Below are 24,610 nucleotides of genomic sequence, written 5' to 3' on the forward strand. Positions count from 1 at the left end.
ACCTATATTCTTTTCAAGCATTCTTAGTGTTATTTATCCCTCCTCCCCACTTCCCAGTTAATGCTGCCTCCCAATTTTTCCCATTCCCCCTCTTCATATCATCTGTGTTATGATATTTTCCTCTCTTGAGCTCCATCCTCTCCCTTCCAGGGGTTCCTTAAACAGGTTTAGTGTTTCATTATTATACATTTCCTTTGACCTTGGTTTGAAGTGCCCTCTTGTCTTCCAAGGTGTCTTTTGGGAAAGTCTTGTTCCAATGAACTAGTAATCTGAATTACAGGGGAAGGAAAATCAGTATTAAAGATTTTGGAATTTAAGAAAAGAGTTCTTATGATAACTTGTCCTCCCCTTCTCGTCTGCTGATCATTCTATACCTGTTTCTGATCAAATTATAGCGTGTTTTCCTATGTTTTGTTTTTGCATTTGATATCCACCAAAGATGCATACTAAGATGCTTATAGACCCTGGACTCCTAGTGGTTACCCCATGTGCTGCTGGCCACACATTCACTCACTCAACAACTTTGATATGTAAGGTAAATACAAATTTATGTTTTTTTTTTCTATAGTTAAATCTGACTTGCCTCTCAAAAGTGGGGAGCATAGCATTAATGTTAGCTACTTTAAAATTTCAGTGAGATTTGATTACTACACAACCCTTTAGGCAGTCCTTGTGGACATCTCAGAGTATTTGGTCTGCTGACCACTTCCTTGATTTTTGTGTACAACTGCATTAGGATGTATAGGAAGTAGAGTGGCTCTTGGGACTTTTGCAAGCAGAAGAGAAGAGTCAGATAACTTGGGGAATGGTATCTTCTGGCATTATCACTTGGAGGGTCACATTTCCCATTGTCTGGCAATAGGCAAGTGTCAGGTCTATAATGCTAACACTGTTCTATCTAGACAGTGATCTTGGGGAGAATTATTTGTTCTCTGACTGGCACAGGCCTCCACTTGTTTTCCTGGTGAGAATGTCTCTCATTGTCTGCTGCTAGATCATAGAACCCACCAGGGTGGGCAATTCTGTCAGCTTGACTGGGTTACAGATCTCAGAGATCTGAAAAAGTATTGTTTCTCTATATCTGCCAGAAAAGAGGAGAGGTAGCATTTGAAGAAGCAATGGGGAGAAATTTCCCCACCATTGTATCTCCTAGTTCATTAGGAGCTGACAAAATGCAAAGGAAGAGAACGGATGAGTTGGTTCTGTCCTCTTGAGCTGGGGCATTCATTGGCCTTCTTGCACCTGGATTCCTGGTTCTGGGGATGTTGGAAACTTAATTCCTGTGATACTCGTGGGTTTCTGAAGCTTGCATACAGAAGAGTACAGGGTTTTGGGGGCAGCTATAATTATGAGAGTCATTTTTTATCGGGTATCTCCTTAGATATATACCTTCTACTAGTTCTATTGCTCCGAGAAACCCTACATTTTTTTAATTAAAAATTTTTTAATTGTTTTACAACCTGACCACACTTTTCCCTCCCTCTCATTTCCCCCTGTTCCCTCCTCTCCACCCCTCCTCCCACTGCCAACCCCATCCACTCTTCCTCCATATCCAGAGACCCCTCCATTTACATGTACTCTCTAAAAAAAGACAATACTACAGTCTTATTGGCTTTTAAATTCAAATTTTAAATGTGACTAGAAGGAAACCTCAGAATAGCTCAATTCAGCCTTAACACTGAACCAAGCCTTGTGATGGTACAGGAAAGACTGACCCAGTACCTTCCCAGAGCATCAGACTGATAAGGACAAGCAATTTTCCTAGTCCTCCATGGTTAACTTTTCTAATAGATCCCCTTTCTCTATCAAAAAGGCAGAGGAACAATGGCAATAGGTCTCCTTGTTTTCTTTTTATTTTCCCCTTTTCTTGAGATTGAAGTCTGGTTTCATGGGAAGACGGTATAACTTTTATTTTTCTACTATTTTTGCATTCTGTCCTACTACCATGAATGAAGAAGCTATGTCACACCAAGGAGGGTGCCACCATACCCTATTGACACTTGAGAGTTAAGTCTTTTGGAAGGGTCAGGCTGAAATGGACACAGGATCAGAAGTCCTTCATATGAATAAAAGGTCCGGTTTTAGTCATCATTTCTTACACTGAATATTTATTTTCTATGAATAGTGTCCTCATCTTTAACTGTGGGGTCCTTCATCATAGCCCTATCCCCTCACTAGATGGATGCCTAGTTGAAGAAGAGTAAAGGTTATACATGTAGAAAGCAAAAGAATTAAAATAAAGAACATGCTTTTGTTGAACACAGGAGCTCACTATGTAGCTTAGCCTGGTCCTGAACTTCCTATGGGGTCTTAAACTCACAATTCTCCTGCCACAGCCTCCAGAGTGCTAGAATTACAAGTGTGCCCCATCATATCTAGCTAAGTACATGAACAAAAAGCTCTCTTTTGTTATAATATTGGAAGTCTTGCATCTGCCTTCAATATTTTACTGCTAGCAGTAATCAATTGCTTTTACGCTATAGTTTCTCTTGCTGTGGCCATGCCATATTGGAGGAACACAACACAGTAGTTTATAGTGTTGTTTCATTTAAAGCCTCATAGGCTGCTAAGTTTTCTCAAGCCATGATGAAAACATTTTCATATTAAATATTTCTATTGGGATAAGGAAGATGGCTGAGTCAGTAGAGTACTTGCCATGTAAAGTACTCATGAACATCTGAGTTTGACCCAGAAACCTGCATAAAAGTCTGAGCATGGTGGTACACACTTCTAATTCCAACACTGGGTAGAAGGGTCCCTGCTAGTCACTGGCAATCAGCTTGGCCTAATTGACAGGCCACTAATGACAGAGAGAGACTGTCTCAAAAAAACCAAGGTGAGTGGTGACTGCTAAGTAATGACACTTGAGGTGGATCTGTGATCTCCACGCAATCCTAACACACATGAATATGCACATACTTACATATTCACACACAGAGATGTATCTGTGACCATCCTACAATGCAAGAGGAATTGGTGAGTACTAGAGCTCTCCCATGCCTTTGAAGCCAACTGCAAATGCACACTAAAGACACAGAGAACTGAGCTGAAAGACTGGCTAACCCTGAGTACTGTAGGAGTTCCTTACCTCCCACCAAATTATTCATGTCATGCATTTCTCTTAATTTTTCAATTTTATTTTAAAGGTAAAGTTTTCATTTTAATAATAGTGGCTAACTGAGACTTTGGTCTTTTGTCAGAGTTAATCACGATGTGTTCTAATTCAGATGTAAGACATCTTCTTGTTGCAAGAACTAAAGCAAGCCTCCTGAAGTTTTCTTCTGAAAAAAAAATAGAACTGTTTTCCAAATTCTAACCAACCAACCATACAGTAACCGTGTTTTAAAGATGATCCAAATCCAGACTGGACTCCAGAACTGCTGGGTGGAGACTGCACTGCTATATTTGAACCTCAGTATTCCAGATGCCTGTCCAGAGCACCTTCATTTTAATTTCTTTAAAATGGAGCTGTCAAAGTTGCCAATCCATCTGACCATAGCTGATTTTCCTGTGTCTCCATGGTTATAATGGCCTGGCTTGAGGAAGGGGGGCAGTTTTGGTGCTCTTGACTGTGAATTTAATGTTATGCACCTCCACAAAAAGACACTTCATTGTCTGGGTTTCCAAGGCACACTTCCTGGCTTCTCATTCAAATAGAACTTTTTAGCCTGTCTTGAGCAGTATGATAGGCAGAGCATAGAGAAGAATCTATTAGCTATCTGGGACTGTATTGGATCTTGTCATGATTTCTTGTCTACTGGGTAAGAACACAACTGGGCACAGCCAGGCCATGGGAATTTGTGTTAAGCCAACAGACTTCCTGCATTTTAAAAATGTCTGAGATTTTGCCTGTCTGTAGGAAATGGAGATTTTTCTTTCAAGACCATCAAGCTTGGGGTAGGTAGCCTCTTTATTTCCGGCTACCTGCTTTTAGACACCATGAAGTGTAGTTATCTGCCAGATGGATGCAATGCCCTGCTTTGGTAATGAGCAGAGACTGATGTACAATCCAACAAGGAGTGCATTTTTATCATCTGTTTCCCTTCATAAATATTGGAATAATTCAATGACCAGGTTTTGAATGTCAACTATTGCAAACATTAACTCCAGGCCAGTGGTTTCAAACTATTTCATCTCTGAATCTTGTTACACTTTTAGAAGTTACTAAGAACTGAAAGGAATTTTCTATTTATCTACCTTATTTATTGTTTGTCAACAAATAAAAATTTAGAAATTATAAAGCTGTTAAATTCAAAATAAAATACACAATATGTGTTCATGTAAATATATTGAAATAATCAAATAGCTTTATTTTCAAAACAATTTAGTGAGAAGAGTGACAACATTTAACAGTTTGTGAACTTCTTTTGGTAGCTGGCTTCATCTGACAGCTGGGTTCTGAAGTTTTGCCTTCAGTCAGCTGTGATACAAGTTTGGTTGACACATATAAAGAAAATCTGGCCTGTTATAATTACAGACTTAGAAAGGAAAGCCTTCCTACAGCCTTTTCAGAAACTGTGTATAATTTCCCCAGAATTAAAAATACTGAAAAAGAAACTTCTTAAAAAATTATTTGTGATGAGGAATTTGGTACCATAGCAGATAAAATTTCATATTCAGGTATGACTTGAAAATCCATTCATCTATTCCAGTCATGAAATGAATAATTTAATCATGCATAATTTTGTAAACTTGTTCACTGTTCACTGGGAGGATAGTGACCAAGTGAGTTACTAACAGACTAAAAATTGGTACATTATGTTGTTTTAGAGATTCTAGATCAAGAGGAATCACACACACAATTGTTGATGTCACCATCAATTTCATCAGAGAGGCTTTGAAGCTGTCAGATTGATGATGGCACCTACAAGGTTTTCAAGCATTTGCTTTCACTTAAAACTTTGAATTTTATCATGATCAGTGTTTTCTCTGAGGTGTCATTGTCATCAGTTTTTGAAACAATGTCCAGAGATACCCAAATTATTCTACCATGTGACATCAATATCCTACCATGTGACAGTGGTATTTCATGGAAAGTTCTGGAGGTTCAGCTAGAGATCAAGCAGCCACACTACAGCTTTTCTTCAAGAGAGCTGTACTCTTCCATGTGGTGGTGAGGGTATGCATTATATGATGCACGGATCCCCTTTTGTCATAGCAAATATGAAAGGCTGTGTATGCAAGATCACAGAGGGTAATGCTTACTGCCATGTCAAGGATGTGCTCAATGAAAGTAGTTTGCTTCCCCAGTATTTATGCCTAGCATAGGTGTGGACTTTGGGAGCCCATTCCATATAGAGGAATACTCCCTGAGCCAAGACACAAGGGGGTGGTCCTAGGCCCTATCCCAAAGGATACGAAAGACTCTGATGACACCCTATGGAAGGCTTCACCATCCATGGGGAGCAGAAAAGATATGTGACATATAATATTTTAGTTGGGGGGGTAGGGGAGGAAGGGTGGGAGAAGGGAACTGGGATTGTCATGTAAAACAATCCTGTTTCTAATTCAAATAAAAAAAAGTTCAGAAAAAAAAAAAAGAATTCATGCCAGGTAATAGAGGGCAGCTATCATAATTCAAGACGGTTTTGAGAGAAGAGCTGGGGGAAGTAATGATAGATAATAGAGATGTCTGTGTTGAATTAGAAAGAGCCATACAGCATAGCTAAAATCCTCGAATGTGAAATCCTCCATCTTATTTTGTAAGATTTCACTCCATGTTCCTATAGTCCCAGAGACTCTAAAGGTATTTACCAGAAATTTCTAGGACGTTTCTGGTTGAATTGTTAAAATATCATTAGCTATTCTCTTTGGCTGTGTACTTGTATAACATTATTAAGCATCAGTAAAAAATAAATTTGTAGGTTTAAAATTGTAGACATTATTTAATAGAAAATGTTGCTGTTGTGATATGGAAACAAACACTTAATAAATTCAAATAAGTGCCAGTTTGTGATATCAACTGAATTTTGTCAAAAATAAAGGATGCTAATTATAAAAAAAGATGAATGACTGTGTGTAAATCGGTGCATTGTTGCTTTGTGCTAGCAATTTTACCCACCGTTGCTTTTTAATTTTTTTATTATAGAAGCACCCCTATTTACATATTGATTCCCTATTCCCTTGCCCTCCCATCTTCCCACCCTCCCCACCAATCCCCCTAGCCCACCCCCTACCCACTCCCCAAGGACAGGCAGGCCCTCCATGGGGAACCATCAAAGTCCATCACATCATTTGAAGAAGGGCCCAGGCTCTCCTTCCTGTATCTGGGCTACAATAGTATCCCTCCATAGGGAATGGGCTCCCAAAGTCCATTTGTGTTTTAGGGATAAACACTGGCTCCACTGTTAGAGGTCCCATAGACTGCCCTGGCCTCCTAGCTGACACCCACATTCAGAGGGCTTGGTTTGGTCTAATGCTGGTTCTCCAGCTTTATAACTAGGGTCTCTATGCTCTCACTAGGTCAGGTCAACTGTTTCTGCTGGTTTCTCCAGCACAGTCTTGGCTCCTTTGCTCATCCCTCCTCCCGCTCTGCAACTGGATTCCAGGAGTATAGTTCAGTGTTTAGGTGTAGGTGCCTGTTTCTGCTTCCATCAGCTACTGGATGAAGGCTCTAGGAATGGTAGCCAAGGTAGTCATCAATCTCATTTTGGGAAGGGTATCAAAGGGAGCCTTTCCACCATTGCCTAGATTCTCAGTTTGGGTTATCCCTGTGGATCTCTGAACATTTCCTCTGTGCCAGATCTCTCTCCAAACCTCTGCTGGCTCCCTCTATCAAGGCATCTCCTTTCTTGCCCTCCTCTATTCCTCCCCTAACTCAGTCCTCCTGTTCTCTCCTGTTCTCCTCCCCCTTTCCTTCTATCCCCTCCCTTTCCCACCTCCCTCCTCTCTCCCCTGTGCTCCCAGTTTGCTCAGGGGTTCTTGTCCCCCACCCCTTCTTTGGGGGACCATGTGTTCTTTTCTTGGGGTCCTCCTTGTTTCCTAGTTTCCCAGCCCCCCATTGCTTTTATACAGTCATTGCATAAAAATATTTTTGCCATGTTGAAATGATGGAAAAAGTATTGAACACCTTAGCATTATTATTAAAATAGTTTTATCAGACATTCATGGACCACATTTTTAAGAACTGAAGATATAAGCTGGGCAGGTGGACCTCAGAGTTCAACACCAGCCTGGTCTGCAGAGTAAGTTCCAGATAGCCAGGGCTAAACAGAGAAACCCTGTATGAAAAAAAAAAACAAAAACAAAAAACAAAGAAAAAGAATTGAAGATAGAGTTCTTGCTTTCATGGATGACTTTACTCTAGCCATCCAGTGATTAATAATAATACAACAACAAACAGATACAGAAATAAATAAACAAGCTAAGGTCAGAGTGGTAAATACTATAATGAATATATAACAGAGATACCCCACCATCCAGGCCAGCATCACCAGTGATGTCTGCTTATATATTCTAGTCATGGGTGGCAGGAGAAAGGACTACCTGAATCTATCACCAAGGTAAAGCCCAGGCAATTTCGGATGGACCCTAGTTATATCATTTGCTAGTAGGACAACTTTAAACATATTACTTAGAATCATCAAAGTAAGTTCCCAGGTCTTGAGGCAAAGCTTTGTTTGTGAGGGTCTTTAAGGGGATATAGAGACCAGCACCTAAGGAAGTCAAAGGTGAACTGTGATGAAGTCCCAACAAATGAATCAGCTGATCCTCCAAGATTGTATGAAGCTGAGGAGGACCTTTAATAAGCAAGGTTTTGGAATTTATACTGATAATTCAGTAGATGTGGGCTACTTGGGGAAGAGGATCTGAACCTGGGCAAGGCACTTCCCTTTGGCAGAGGGAGGTTCCAAAAGTCAGCTGTGAGCCACCAGCAACTTAGAACTATTAAAGGAGGGATTCTTGACCCTATGGGGACCTGGGACGCACCCCAAATCCACTGTACATAGACTCTCTTGGCTCTTGTTTCCTTGTGTATAAACTAGAGATAAAAATCAGAATGGTTAAATAAAATGAGCTGTTGAGCAATGATATAGAGTACAGGGCTTCGCTCACTCATAGTTACACAAATGAGAACCAATGCTATAAGTACTTACATGGCTGCAATGTTTTGGCCATGAAGGGCCATGATATTAGAACACTATTTATACAACTGTAGTAATGTTCATTTTATATAGTAATTTATCTTCAGAGAAGCTGGAATTTCTAAGACAGCATTATTTTAGTGAATTAGCAATGAGATATTCTTAAAGTCAAAGCATACATCTTCTTTAGCATTTTCTGTAGATACCTCTACGTGTAGCCTTTCCTATTTGACCATGAATCATACTATCACATCTTGTTCTCCTTCTCTAGAGACTGCTTTTGTGAATTCCTGGGGCATGTCCTTTTGCCTGCAATAAGGAATTGCTCAGTTCTCCGGGTGATTACTCTTGTTTTTCATTCCTACTGTCTTATAGATTAATAGTCAGGGTAGGAATTTCTTAGAGGTGGGAGGAGGTATTTTTCATCATACAAATTTGGTAGAATCACATTTGCTAAGCCATCTTATCCTAAAACCTCTTGGAACTTTTAACTAGCTAATAAACATTGTGATGTTCAAATATAACATGGATCATAAAGTTACAAGTAACCCTGAAAAGCATTGTATTCTCCCCCATAATGAACAGAATGCAGCAGGGCTCACTTTGTGGCAGTTTAGTGGCACTTGGATAAGGGGATTGCAGAACTTACATGTGTCTCAAAGGTCACACTGCGTCAAAGTCACCATCTGTTTTCCTACTCTTATGTTATAGACGTGCAAACAAAGGCACATCCAAGTTCAGCACAGTGAGGTAATCCTGTTTCCAAGAAAGGAATTCTGGGGAGACATATCTTATGTCCTAGACTGATCACCATCCAGCATTCAGTCTCACAACTCCAAGCTCGTCATCACCTCTCATTCGAAGCAAATCACTCTCCCTTGTGGTTCCTAGGCCATATGAAAGAACAAAAATTCCACTATCAATTTATTTTTTGGCTTCTCTCAATACACCATGCAGAAGTTTAAATTTTATTTCGAGATGTGAACTCTAAAAACAAATTTTATTCCAATCAGGTCCTAATCAATTCTAGTGTCTTGAGAAAAGGCTTTGCTGTTGGCAGTCCAGAACACATCCAACAAAGCTCAAACTCAGTGTGGAAAAGGCCTGCCATGAATAGCTTTGGATTGAAGACAGATAAAGGAAGACACAGAGTTCAGGACAAAGACAAAGGCAGGTACTACTTGACTTCAGGCTCTCAAAGTGATGTCTATGTTGACAACTCTTCTTCTTTTGCTAGTTAGAGTGTGGAACTTCCTTGTCACAGATCAACTCAGCTTGCATTAAACTTGGCTAGTAAGTTTACACTGAACACACATGGTTTGTTTACATGAAAGGAGATAGAATAACAGATATAAGATATAAGGGTTTATATCTTGTTAAATTAGTCATGGATGGCTGCCCCATACAGAGCTAGCCTGACCGCTACTGAGGTGAGTGTATGCTCTGCTCTTGACCTACTCCTGCCCAAAGTCCCAATCACCCCAGATCTCTCTCTGCCTGTGCCTGCTTGGAGTGGACCCACCCAGTCAGGGAAGAGCTCCTTGAGTCTGGAAATGCCTCACTCTTACTTCCCCTTCTGCCAGCCTGACCCCTACTGAGGCCCAACCCCTACCGAGTGAGGAGACTAACAGGAGAGGGAAGACCATCCAGAGCTACAGACATTGAAGTGTTGACCCACACACACCACCAGGTGACAAGAGGAGATAGAGAACCAGACCTGCACCCACTGGAAGAAGACATGGGAAGAAGACAGAATAAGAACACACTCAACATCAGAAAGACCAATATGACACCACCAGAATCTTGGGACTCCACACCAGCGAGATCTGAAAAGTCCAACACAGAGGATGAAGAAGGGATGAACCTCAAAAATTATCTTAGGAAGATGATAGAGTCCTTTAAGAGGAAACAATAAAATCTCTTAAAGAAATAGAAGAAAAAAAACAAGAAAAAAATTACATGAAATGGAGGAAAAGACAAACCAAAAAATTCAAGAAATTAAAAAAAAATCTCTTAAAGAATCTAAAGAAAGCCAAGAAAAAACAACCAAACAAGTGAAGAAAGCACTCAAAACAGTTCAGGGCATGAAAGCTGAAATAGACACAATAAAGAAAACACAGAATGAGGGGATGCTGGGAATAGAAAGGCTGGATAAATGATCAGGAACTAAAGATACAAGTATAACCAATATAATTCAAGAGACAGGAGAGAGAATCTCAGTTGTTGAAGACTCGCTGGAGGATATACAGTCATCGACCAAAGAAAATCTCAAGTCAAACAAATCCCTAACACAAAATATCCAGGAAATGCCAGGTGTTGGTTGTGCACACCTTAAATCCCAGCACTCAGGAGGCAGAGGCAGGCAGATCACTGTGAGTTCGAGGCCAACCTGGTCTCCAGAGTGAGGGCCAGAAGAGGCTCCAAAGCTACACAGAGAAACCCTGTCTCAAACAAAACAAAACAAAACAAAACAAAACAAAAAAACTGGAAATATGGGACACCTTATAAAGTCCAAACCTAAGAATAATAGTTATAGAAGAAGGTGAAGAAATACGGCTCAAAAGTACAGAAAACATATTCAACAAAATGATAGAAGAAAACTTCCCCAACCTACAGAAGGATATGCCTATGAAAGTACAAGAAGCTTACTGAATACCAAACAGACTGTCCCGACAAAATGAAGTCCCCTCAACACATAATAATCAAAACGCTAAACCTACAGAATAAAGAGAAAATATTAAGAGCAGCAAAGGAAAAAGGCCAAATAACATATAAAGGCAGACCTATTAGAATCACACCTGACTTCTCAATGGAAACTTTCAAAGCCAGAAGGTCCTGGATAGATATCCTACAAACACTAAGGGAGCATGGATGCTGACCCAGACTACTGTACCCAGCAAAACTTTCAATTACTATAGATGGAGAAAACAAGATATTCCATGACAAAACCAGACTTAAACAATACATATCCACAAGTCCAGCACTACAGAAAGTTCTGGAAGGAAAACTCCAACCCAACAAAGATAACTACACTCAAAAATCATAGGCAATAGATAATCCAATTTTACCAAACATGAAAAGAAACAGGAGGGCGAAATACACACACACAATGACACCACCAACAGTAAATCCAAAACAAATAAGAACCAATAATCAATGGACATTAATAGACCTCAATGTCAATGGTCTTAACTTGCCTATAAAAAGATACAGGCTAACCGAATGGATACGAAGACAGAATCCATCCTTCTGCTGTATACAAGAAACATACCTCAACTTCAAAGACAGGCATTACCTCAGAGTAAAGGGTTGGGAAAAGATTTTCCAATCAAATGGACCCAAGAAACAAGCTGATATAGCAATCTTAATATCTAACAAATAAGACTTCAAACTAAAATCAATCAAAAGAGATGAAGAAGGACATTTCATACTCATCACAGGAAAAGTCTATCAAGATTAAGTCTTAATCCTGAACATCTATGCCCCAAATACCAAGGCACCTACATTTGTAAAAGAAACATTACTAAAGCTCAAACCACACATAAAACCACACACACTTATAGTAGGAGACTTCAACACCCCGCTTTTACCACTAGACAGAAACATAACAAGGAAACAAAGGATCTAACAGAAGTTATGACCCAACTGGGTTTAACAAATATCTCTAGAACATTCCATCCAAACACAAAAGAATATACCTTCTTTTCAGCGCCACATGGAACTTTCTCTAAAATTGACCACATATTTGGCAGCAAAGCAAACCTTCACAGATACAAAAGAATTGAAATCACCTCATGTTTCTTATCAGATAACCATGCTATAAAGTTAGAATTCAACAGCAATACAAACTGCAGAACACCTACAAACTCGTGGAAATTGAATAACACCGAATTGCACCATTCCTGGGTTGATGAAGAAATAAAAAAGAAATTAAGGACTTTCTAGAATTTAATGAAAATGTAGACACAACATACCGAAACTTATGGGACACTCTGAAAGCAGTGCTAAGAGGAAAGTGCATAGCACTAAGTGCCCATGTGAAGAAACTGGAGAATAGTCACACTTGAGAATTGGCAGAACAACTTAAAGCTTTAGAGCAAAAAGAAGCAAACTCTCCATGGAGGAGTAGATGCCAGGAAATAATCAAACTGAGGGCTAAAATCAATAAAGTAGAAACTAGAAAACCATTACAAAGAATCAATGAAACAAAGAGTTGGTTCTTTGAGAAGATCAACAAGATAGACAAACCTCTAGCCAAACTAATCAAAAGGCAGAGAGAGAGCATGCTAATTAACACAATCAGAAACAAAAAGGGGGATATAACAATGGACACTGAGGAAATCCAGAGAATCATCAGGTCATAATTTGAAAACATGTATTCCACAAAATTCAAAAATGTAAAGGAAATGGACAATTTTCTGGATAGATATCACTTACCAAAATTAAACCGAGAACAGATAAGCAGTTTAAATTGACCCATAACCCCTAATAAAATAGAAACAGTCATCAAAAGCCTCCCAACCAAAAAAAAAAAAAAAAAAAAAAAAAAAAAAAAAAGCCCAGGGCCAGATGGCTTCACTGTAGAATTCTACCAGAAATTCAAAGAAGAGCTAATACCAGTACTCCTCCTCAAATTGTTCCATACAATAGAAACAGAGGGGATATTGCCAAACAGTTTTTACCAGGCTACAATTACTTTGATACCCAAGCCACACAAAGATACAACTAAAAAAGAGAACTACAGACCAATATCCCTCATGAACATTGATGCAAAAATCCTCAACAAAATATTGGCGAATCAAATCCAAGAACACATCAGAAAAATCATCCACTATGACCAAGTAGGCTTTATCCCAGGGATGCAAGGATGGTTCAACATATGAAAATCCATCAATGTAATCTACCATATAAACAAACTGAAAAAGAAAAACCACATGATCATTCACTAGATGCTGAAAAAGCCCTTGACAAAATCCAACATCCCTTCATGATTAAGATCTTGGAAAAAACAGGAATAACAGGAACATATCTAAACATGATAAATGCAATATACACCAAACCAACAGCCAACATCAAACTAAATGAAACAAACTCAAAGCGATTCCTCTAAAATCAGGAACAAGACAAGACTATCCACTGTCTCCATATCTATTCAAAATTGTACTTTAAGTTCTAGCTAGAGCAACAAGACAAGAAAAGGAGATCAAAGGGATACAAATTGGAAAGGAAGAAGTAAAACTTTCAGTATTTGCAGGTGATTTGATAGTCTACATAAGTGACCTGAAAAACCTCTACCAGGGAACTCCTACAGCTGATAAACACCTTCAGCAAAGTAGCAAGATACAAAATTAACTCAAAAAATAAGTAGCCCTACTATATATAGATGATAAATGCAATGAGAAAGAAATCAGAGAAACATCACCCTTCACAATATCCACAAGCAACATGAAATATCTTGGGGTAACACTAACCAAAAAGTGAAAGACCTGTATAATAAGAACTTTGAGTCTTTAAAGAAAGAAATTAAAGAAGATACCAGAAAATGGAAAGATCTCCCATGCTCTTGGATAGGTAGGATCGACATTGTAAAAATTGCAATCTTGCCAAAAGTAATCTACAGATTCAATGCAATCCCCATCAAAATGCCAACACAGTTTTTCACAGATCTTGAAAGAACAATACTCAACTTTATATGGAAAAACAAAAAACCCAGGATAGCCAAAACAACTCTGTACAATAAAGGATCTTCTGGAGGCGTCACCATCCCTGACTTCAAGCTCTATGGAGCTATAGTTCTGAAAATAGCTTGGTATTGGCACAAAAATAGACAGATAGACCAATGGAATCAAATTGAAAACCCTGATATTGACCCACACACCTACGAACACCCTATTTTCAACAAAGATGCTAAATCTATACAATGGAAAAAAGACAGCATCTTCAACAAATGGTGCTGGCACAACTGGACTTGGATATGCAGAAGATTGCAGATAGATCCATATCTGTCACCATGCACAAAACTTAAGTGCAAATGGACTGAGGATCTCAATATAAATCTAGCCACATGGAATCTTCTAAAAGAAAAAGTGGGAGATAACCTTGAACGAATTGACACAGGAGACCGATTCCTGAACATTAAACCAGTAGCACAGATATTGAGATCTGCAATTAATAAATGGGACCTCCTGAAACTGAGAAGCTTCTGTAAGGCAAAGGACATCGTCAGTAAGACAAAATGACAGCCCACAGAATGGGAAAAGATCTTCACCAACCCCACATCTGACAGAGGGCTGATTTCCAAAATATACAATGAACTCAAGAAGCTACCCACCAAAACACCAAACAATGAAATTAAAAAGTGGGGTGCAGAACTAAATAGAGAATTCTTAACAGAGGAATCCTAAAGGGCTGAAAGACACTTAAGAAAGTACTCAAAATCCTTGGTCATCAAAGAAATGCAACTCAAAACAACTCTGAGATACTATCTTACACAGGCCAGAATGGCTAAAATCAAAAACAACAATGGCAATATATGCTGGAGAGGATGTGGAGAAAAAGGAACACTCCTCCATTGCTAGTGGGAGTGTGAACTTGTAAGACCACTCTGGAAATCAGTATGGCAGTTGCTCAGAAAAATGGGAATCAGTCTACCTCAAGATCCAGCCATTCCTCTCTTGGGTATATACCCAAATAATGTACGTTCATACAACAAGGACATATGTTCAACCATGTTCATAGCAGCATTGTTTGTAATAGCCAGAACCTGGAAGCAACCTAGATGCCTCTCACTGAAGAATGGATAGAGAAAATGTGGTACATTTATACAATGAGTACTACTCATCAGAAAAAAAAAAAAGGAATGGAATCTTGAAATTCTCAGGCAAATGGATGGAACTAGAAGAAACCATCCTGAGTGAGGTAACCCAGTCACAAAAAGACAAACATTGTATTACTCACTTATATATGAATTTTAGACATAGAGCAAAGTATTACCAGCCTATAATCCTCTTCACCAAAGAAACTAGGAAACAAGAAGGACTCTAAGGGAAAAATGCATGGACCTCAGAGAATGGGAAGGGGCAGGATCTCCTGAGCTAATTGGAAGCATGAGGGTAGGGGGAGGGAGCTGCCAGAATGAGAGGAGGGGAGAGGAGGAATTGGAGTAGCAGAAAGGTTGAGTTGGTGGAAGAATAGAAGAGAGCAGGATGGGAGATTTCATATCAGAGGGAGCCATTATAGGTCCAAGGAGAGATCTGGCACTAGGGAGATATCCAAATTCTACAAGGATGACACCAACTGACAATCTAGGCAATGGTGGAGAGGATAGCCTAAATGCCCTTTCCCTATGATGAGACTGATGACTACTTTTTTTGCCATCCTAGAGCCCTCATCCAGTGGCTGATGGAAGCAGAGGCAGACACCCCCAGATATACAGTGAACTGAATTCTGGAACTTAGTTGCAGAGAGGGAGGAATGAAGATCAAAGGGGTCGGTTACCAGGCTGATGAAACCCACAGAAACAGCTGGCCTGAACAAGGGGGAGCACATGGTCCACAGACTGTTGTCTGGGAGGCCAGCATAGGACTGATCCAGATCCCTGAACATGGGTGTCAATGAGGAGGCCTCTGCACTCTAGGGGGCCCCTGGTAGTGGATTAGTATTTTTCCCTGGTGAAAGATGGGACTTTGAGAGCCCATCCCACATGAATGATGCCCTCTCAACCTGAACACATGAGGGAGGGCCTAGGCCAGGCACAGGATGATGGGGTGGACTTTGGGTAGCCCCGTGGAGGGCCCTAACCTGCCTGGGGAGTGGAGGGTGGATGGGGTGGGGGGCAAGTGGGGAGTTGGGGGGAGGGTTTTGGGGAGGGGAGGGAGAGGAAGAAGGGATTGACATGTGAAGCAATCTTGTTCTTAATTTGAACTAAAGAAAAAGATACATGATGTGAGAGACACAAAGAATAAATAAAAAGAAAGGTTTAAAAAATAAAAAATAAAATAAGTTAGTCATGGATGTTTGTCCTATTACAGAGTTGGCAGGGAAGGAAGAATGTAAGATGACAGTTGAGTGCTGCAGTCTTGCTTTTGTCCTGGGTTAACTGACTTCTTCTGGAAGTCATTTCATCTCTTTTGTGCTGGTTGTCTCCTTCCCCCAGGGTGTAGGCTATGATAGATAGGAGTCCTGGATTCCCAGCTCTAATCTCGAAGGTTTCTTCGATGCCATATCATCTTTTTTTTCATACCAACTCTTCCTCTAATGACTCAGGAAATAACTTCAGTAATTGACAAATTGGGTCACAGGTATTTGAAAGCTTCTGCAGAGCAAAGGAAAAGTGTCACTGGAGTGAGAAGCCTAAAGAATAGGAGGAAAACCCTTAGCAGCTATGCTTCAGATGAGGAGGTAACATCTAGAATGTATAAAGAGTAGGAGAAAATAAGTAACAATTCCACCAATCTTCCAATTAATAAATGGCCTAATAAACTAAACAGATAGCTCCCTAAGAAGAAATACAAATGAAAAATTAATAAATTAATATTTTAGAAGTTTTTAAAATTGAAAATAGTTTCTATTTTCATGAACTATATCCTGATTATGGCTTTCCCTCCTCCCAGTTCCTCTCCATCGCCAGCCCATATAGCTCTACCTCCTTTTGTCTCCTTTTGCTAGAGAACAGACTTCTAAGGAAGAATAATAAAGTATAATAAGCTGAAACGAAGGCAAACAAATTGGAATGAGCCAAAACAAACAGAAGGAAAAGAGTTGAAGAAAAGTCACAAGAAACAGATAAAGACCCAATTGTTTGCATACACAGGGATCCACAAAAACACAAAACCAGAAGCCATAATATGTATGCAAAACCTGGAGAGTAAAAGCCAATAGATAGAAATGAAACAGAAAAGAGGTCATCACAAAGTTATGTGGGAAGGGATGGGGGGCTAAGCAGGTAATAAGAGGAGGGGCTAAATGGAGTGACTATGTTCAAAATAGAGTCTATGAAACCCTCAGAGAACTTACAAAAACATTTTTAAGAATCCTATTTTCATAAAACCCCCATAGACCTTGTGTAACCAAAGAAATTTTTATTAAATTTTCCAAAGCTGTTGCCATAATAAAATAAAATAAAAAAGAACATAGATAACAAATGCTGGTTAGGGCATAGGGAAAGAGACACTCTTATTGACAAGTAGTAGAAGTATAAACTGATGCAGCTGGTAAGGAAATTAGTACATGGGCTTCTCAAAGACCACTTCAGGGTTATACACAAAAGACTCTAAAACTTAACACCTAGATGCTTGCCCATCTGTGGTGATTGCTGAGCTATTCACAATAGCTAAGAAATGAGGGCAGCTTCTACGTTCATCAACAGAGGAATGGATAAAGAATGTGGTACACAATGGAATTTTGTTCAGCTAGAAACAAAAAGGAAACCATGATACTTACAGGAAAATAGACAGAACTAGAAATGATTCTGTTAATCATAAGCCAGATTCCAGTTCGACAGAGGCACATTTCCTCTCATATGCAGACCAAGGTTTTAATGTTTGTTCATGGATGCAGCAGAAAGGAACAGTAAGACAAAGGAGGGGATTGATAATAAAATGTTTGAAAATGCCACAGCAGGGACTGAGAAGTCCCACTTCATAGAGTCTTTGCCACACAGTTATGAGATCCTAAGTTCAGATCTCCAGCACCCACATACAAGCAGGCTGCATCACTGGGCCTGTAACATCAGTGCTGGGGCATGGGGAAGGGATAGATTATTCATGGAGCATGCTAGTCATCCAGTCTAGCTGAATTGGCAAGCTTTAATTTGAGATTGAAATGAGGTGAGAGCAATCAAAGAAGATTTTAAAGTCAAAACTCTGGCGAGTGTTCCCCTCCCAACACACATACACACACACACACACACACACACACACACACACACACACACATAGATTAGACGGAGAAAGAGAGAATGCCATAGTGAAACTTATTCCTTTGTATGTTAACTTTAGAAACTACTAAAAATATAATAGTAAGACCCCCTCTAGTGTCTTAGAGTATCAAGGCTGAAGTTCTTCGGCTATTTACTTACAGCTTACAGCTCCTGCTCTAGGGTCCACAATCCTTCAGCCTCACCTTCAGTGGAAATTCTGCTTTTGTGTCTTCTGTTGAGATCCAGATCTCCTTTAAAGTTTGGTCAATGAACAACGGGAGCTCTTGGTCCCCAGATTGATAGCTGGGATACCAGCATGGGACTGATCCAGAACCCAGGAATGTGGGTTTCAATGAGGAGACCTCGGAAATCTACAGGACCTCCTGTAGATAAGTTCAGTACTTATCCCTAGCATAGGTGTGGACTTTGGGAGCCCAATCCACATACATGGATACTCCCTGAGCCAAGATACACAGGGGTAGGCCCAGGCCCTATCCCAAAGGATATGATAGACTCTGATGACCCCCCTATGGAAGGCCTCACTCTCCCTGGGTAGCAAAAGGATATATGATAGGTAGGGTTTTAGTTGGTTGGGGGGAGTGGTAGGGGAGGAGGGGAGGGAGTGGGAACTGGGATTGACATGTAAAACAATCTTGTTTCTAATTCAAATAAAAAAATAAAGTTAGGTCAAAATGTCTGCTCCCCCAAAGCCCTCCCTGGGTACCCCTCACAGAAAGTCCTCTACCTCTCATGCTAATGGCCATTGTTCTGTCTCAGTTTTTATTTGTTTACTGTATGGTGCTTTTGGTTTTTATTTACTATGTGTGGTAATTTCCACAAACATGCTAAAACATTGGTATACTCTATCAGGACTAGATTATACTGCACTTTTAAAAAATGAATTAATTTCTATTGAAAATATTCTTTTTCATTCAAAATATTCTGATCAGAAGTTCACAAACAATCAGTACTTTCTGGCTGAGTGATCATTTATTGATTTCCATTTGTTTCCAGCCACAGTGATGAGTAAGATGAGACCACTCTTACATTCTTCCTTGAACCAAAGTGCCAGCTGTGGGTTTATTTATTTGATGGATCTTCTAGAACCATATTTTGTGGTTATAGATGAGTAGCCAGACACTCCCCTTTCATTAACCTCTTCGGACGCTTTAGGCGCTCTCTCCAATTATGTCAAGAAGTCCTTATTGCTTAAACAGTCTGTGTATCTCTTCAGACTCCTCCGTGCTTCATACACACAGACTTGTTCTGATTAGGACATTGAGTTAAAGAGTTATTATACTCTAACCCCTTGTCACATACTTAACACATGGCAGAGTACAAGTTTGAACCAGAACTTTGTGCGTCTAGGCCCCAGGTTCTTATTTGAGTAGATAAGGAATATCACACAAACACAAAGTTTTTATAAAGTACATTTTATATCCAAAATACTATAGAAAAGCCTACTAAAATTTTAATTTCTGGAATTTCTGTTTGGATTTTGATTGGGCTAGGCAAAGAGGAGCTGCTCATCCCATTGGTTTGTTCCGAGAAGGGAGTGTGTGGGAATGTAGAGAATTGTAGTTCCCTATCCCAGTGAGGTGATAGAAATCACAGTGGAAATGTGGATACTATTACATTATGGAAAACCACTTGCAATTGATTAGAGATGGGAGGTGAGAATTAAACCTGGATCTCACAGATGTGTAGTGGAGATACCTATTTTGGTGACGTGCCTTAAGGTGGTTCTGTGTTGCTAGGTCAGATCAAAGGAACAGCAGAAAGCATCAGTGTGACTCTTGACAAGCTCTTTGCTCTCTCTTCACCTTTTGTTTTCTTCTTTTGTGCAGTGAGTGGAGAACATGCCCATACATGTTGAGAGGACAAGACCATATGACTTGTTTATTGAACACATTGCCTGGATGCTTTTTATGAATCAGATGGGCTATAAAGGAGCAAGTGATGGAGTTGGGGAAAGTAAAGGTAAAGGTAAGGAGTCTGAGGCAATACAAAGGAAGGTCAGTAAGGATAAAAAGGAGAAATGTGGATTGGGGAGTCAGTGGGGAATGAATTTAGAATCAGATCTTGTTTGTGATTATGAGAACTTCATCATTTGATTCCACATAAGTAAGGTATGCAGACTTTGAAAGGCTCTGAATAGCATGACTTGGGCTGCTAAGTTGAGGACAGACTAAGAAGGCAAAGACAGAAAGAAGTATACCACTGGGAGATGATACAATAATTACAGCTAAAGGGTGAGGACACTTAGACCATGAAGGTAGGATACTAGGACCAGTAACAGAGTAGACCAGGGTTGTACACTGTGGGATTATAGTTGTGGTTTGGAAATACAACTGACTCTATTTGATGACACACACATGCAGACTCAAGAGAAAGAATGGGGTTCTTGAGTTTCTCAAATCAAGTATTGGAGTTCTTATTAACTGAAAGGAGAAAACAGTTTTTTTTTTTAGTTTGTATGTATGGCATTATGTGAGAGCTTGCTATCACTCATGTGAAGCCTTAGAAACCCACTAGATATTGAAGCAGAAGAGATTACAAAGGCAAATGAGTACATAGAATGTACAAGAGAAATCTAGGCTGAAGGATAAATTGAAAGACACCTGCAAAAGGGTCAAGAAAAAGAGTCTCATCAGGAGACTCCAGGTTTTCAGAAGCCTGAGAAGGAGCCATTGTGAAGCATATAGAATAGTGTAGAGTCTTGGAAACATATCATATTGTCAGAAAGACAGTCGTTAACAGTAGAGTTGTAAGCCATTTGTATGACAAATATGAAGACTAGACCTTCAACAAAAATTGTAAATATCTTGACAATTTGGTGTAATGGCAGTAACAAAATTCTGACTGGGTGTAACAGGTAGGAAAAAGTAAGTGATGGAGAACAGAACTAGTCTTTTTAAGGGACTTTAAGTAGCTTGGATGAGGGAAATGAAGTGGTAATTGCTAGAGAAAATAAATGAAGAACAATGGTGGTCATCCTTCTCTTCTTTCCTACTTTCCCCCTCCCTTCTTTCTTTCATTATCTTCTGATGGACAAGATGCACCTTGAAGAGGAGGGGAAGATATGCACCTAGGATATGAAGATAAAAAATGTTGCTTCAAGAGAAGACAAAGCTCAAGGGGAGAGTTCATTTGAAACAAATGAGACTCTTTAATTACATTTCCCCTTCTCTTTTTTCCCTCCAGACACTCCTATATACCCCTCCCCACTCTCCTTCAAATTCATGGCCTCTTTCCCCACTAATTGTACTGTATGTCTCAATGCATTTGTATGTACATATATCCTAAATATAAAGCTATTGAGTTATTATAATGTTAATTGTAAGTGTGTTTTCAGGGCTGAACATTTAGCACTGGACAACCAATTGGTGTGCTCTTCCCTGGAGGTCACCTCTCCCACTTCCAGCTCTCCTCCATTGCCTATAGCTCTTTGTGTAGGCTTAAGTCCCCATGGGCTTTTCAACATTTATTTTGGTATGTTCATTGGTGTCATCCTTGTTGAGTTCACATTTAGGCAGTCATGTTGGATTCAAAGCCAGTTCTTTCAGCAGCAGCAGAAATGGCCACGTGTGTGGATGAAGATGAGGCCCACAAGGTTACTGCCAGGGAAATATGATACGTACATGCCTTTTCAGTGAACTAGTGAGCGAAATATATCTGACAAAAGTAAGGATAGCAAAGGACATTTTAAAAATTTAAAGACAAATGTATGTGGATTAGAAAATATCTGCCATTTCCAGGTAGTGTGAAGGGCAAACTTAAGATGAAAGCTCCTGAGTTTGAAGTGATTGTGTACAGGCTTCTCTGTTAAGTCAACCCAGCACGGCAAACATCCACAAAAGCCTGGTGAACACCACAGCAAATGTTCTATTCATCATGGTGATGATGTAAGAGGTCTGCCGTTGGCTGATCTCTGCTAGGGAAGCCAGGTAGCTCCTTTTCAGGCCTTACTTTGACTTGTGATTCATTACTCTCTGCAGATGGTGCTTGAGTCATTTTAGAACTTAGATTGAAAGATTATTAAATACATCAGAGAAGTTCCTTTTGGGGATATGAGGAGTGCACGGGAGCAAGCTGAACACAACTGGCCCTTAAAACATTGGTCAGAACTGGTAATTCCTGCCATCATGCCTGTACGCAAAGAAAATTATGAGGCCAACTTCTGTATCATGAGTAAAGAAGATCTATCGACTCCAGTGACAGTGTAAGGTTACAGTGCAAAGGACATTGATGCCAAACCTTGATGCAATGCAGAACTAAATATTGCAGTAATCCAGTCTTCCCCACCCCCAGATTATAAGCAGCATGTAGATGTTTACTCTTTCTTGCTTTACTCATATATTGAGACATAAATTAGAAATTTGTACTCAAAGCCCTGCTACTGTGTCCAGCACATTAGTGAATAAATTGTGGTCTAATTAACTGCCACCTTCATTCTGAGTGATTGTTAAACATGAATTGATGGATTTACTGAACATTGCTACATGTTATGGATTGTTTTAAGTGTTGCACAGCTTAAACTTGGTTTCAGAATCATGGAGAATCACTGAGTAGGATGATTATACAACAGATCATCACCATGCTGCTGGACAATGTTAGAAACATGTACCTAAGCTGTTAATGTTTACATTCAGGCCAGAAGTTTGCTGATAACCAACATTCTGCAAATTATATCTTAAGAGAAAATGTCAGTTACTTAAGCTGGGCATTGTAGACCATGGCTCTGAGCCAAGAAACCATCTATTCAAATATGTACCATATTATAGAGTACACAGTAGGTACAGAATAATGGCCATATGCATGAGGGACATATTTCCCAGATTTTCAACACTGATTTTAAATTCTTCTCCCAAAGAGCTGCTTGTTTTGAAATATTTTAATCACTAAACCACATGTATTAGGTAATAATTAATTTGTTTCAAATGTTTCCCATTGCTTTTCCATTTCACCACAATCATGACGAAGATCACAATGATAAAAACAACAGCTAACATGTATTACTCAATAGTCTCTGTGCTGCAGGCATGAATCTTGGTGCTGGTGACCACCTGCCATTTAGGGAAGTCCATCACTCAGGCACTATTATTATCTCCAATTTCTGAAGAGGAAACTGAGGATCAAAAATGTTGAGGTGGCACAGTAAATGTCACCTAGCAATTTTATGTGGCTAGGTAAAGGAGCTTTTTTAAAAAAATAACTTTTTAAAAATAGCTATGATTGGGAGAGCGGGATGTCTATCTCCGGGTAGCGGCGATTGTGGTGTTGATCACCTGGGAGCGAATTAAAAATGGGCGATGTTGAGAAAGGTAAGAAGTTTTTGTTCAGAAGTGTGCCCAGTGCCACACTGTGGAAAAGGGAGGCAAGCATAAGACTGGACCAAATTTCTGTGGTCTGTTTGGGAGGAAGACAGGTCAGGCTGCTGGATTCTTTTACACAGATGCCAACAAGAACAAAGGCATCACCTGGGGAGAGGAGACCCTGATGGAGTACTTGGAGAATCCCCAAAAGTACATCCCTGGAACAAAAATGATCTTCGCTGGAGTTAAGAAGAAGGGAGAGAGGGCAGACCTAATAACTTATCTTAAAAAGGCTACTAATGAGTAATTCCTCTGCCTTATTTATTACAAAACAAAATGTCTCATGACTTTTAATGTGTACCATAATTTAATTCACACACCAAAATTCAGATCATGTATGGCTAACAATGGTTTTTTTTGACAGTCCTTATTTAAGTAAAACTGGCTTGTAATAAAGTGGATATGATCTTTTTTTAAAATAACAATTCCAGTTGCATAAATACTATCTCTGCTCTCCCTTTCTCAAGATAGGATTGGACTTAATTATTAAAGTTCTATTTTCCACAAAGATGGGGTGTCACCTCAAACCTATTGAATAGTTTTATACTTAAATTTAACAATGGGAAAATTCTGTGACTGTCTCGGACATGAGAAGACTCACCTGTGTTTCAGTTTGCATTCACTGGTCTGTTACAGGCAATGGCTAAACATCAGGAAGTAACTTGACTTGATGACGTCATTTTAGTTAGAATTCCCTGTGTCAAAGGATGCTGCCTTTTACCACTGAAAGGCACTTACTGTGCTCAATGTATAATATCAAATAGAGTATTTATCCCTTAAAAAATAGTTGTGATTGCCCAAGAATTCTCAATAATGCTTTTAGGTACCAAGAGAAGGAAATCAAGGCACATAGGTTCATAGACATTGCCAAGGACACAAAAGTATTTTGAAACGTGGGCAAATGTTGATTTGTATAGAAGCTGTTTTGCAACTAAACCTCACTGCCTATGAGGAAATGTCTTTCTTCCAAAGTGCATCCGAAAACTCTATTTTCCACTTGAACTAGTCTCTCTAAGAGGGAACAGGAGAATCTAGTAAGCAGGAATTGTACTCATATCTCATATTTATTAAAACTCTGACTGTTAGAAATATTAATTGCAGACATTTTATAAAAGAAAATTATAAAATGTATTAGAAAAAGAGGAGGAAGAATAATGAGGAAGAGGGGAGAGAAACAGAGAGAGAGAGAGAGAGAGAGAGAGAGAGAGAGAGAGAAAGAGAGAGAGATTGAA

The 24,610-nt window shown here is 39.5% G+C and overlaps 1 pseudogene; it reads left to right on the forward strand.

The window, feature by feature from the left end:
• Positions 1 to 23,290: 23,290 nt before the first annotated feature.
• On the forward strand, positions 23,291 to 23,625 carry LOC100750475 (annotated as a pseudogene).
• Positions 23,626 to 24,610: the final 985 nt, after the last annotated feature.

The sequence above is a fragment of the Cricetulus griseus genome (assembly GCF_003668045.3).
Source record: "Cricetulus griseus strain 17A/GY chromosome 1 unlocalized genomic scaffold, alternate assembly CriGri-PICRH-1.0 chr1_0, whole genome shotgun sequence".
In the NCBI taxonomy this organism is placed as follows: domain Eukaryota; kingdom Metazoa; phylum Chordata; class Mammalia; order Rodentia; family Cricetidae; genus Cricetulus; species Cricetulus griseus.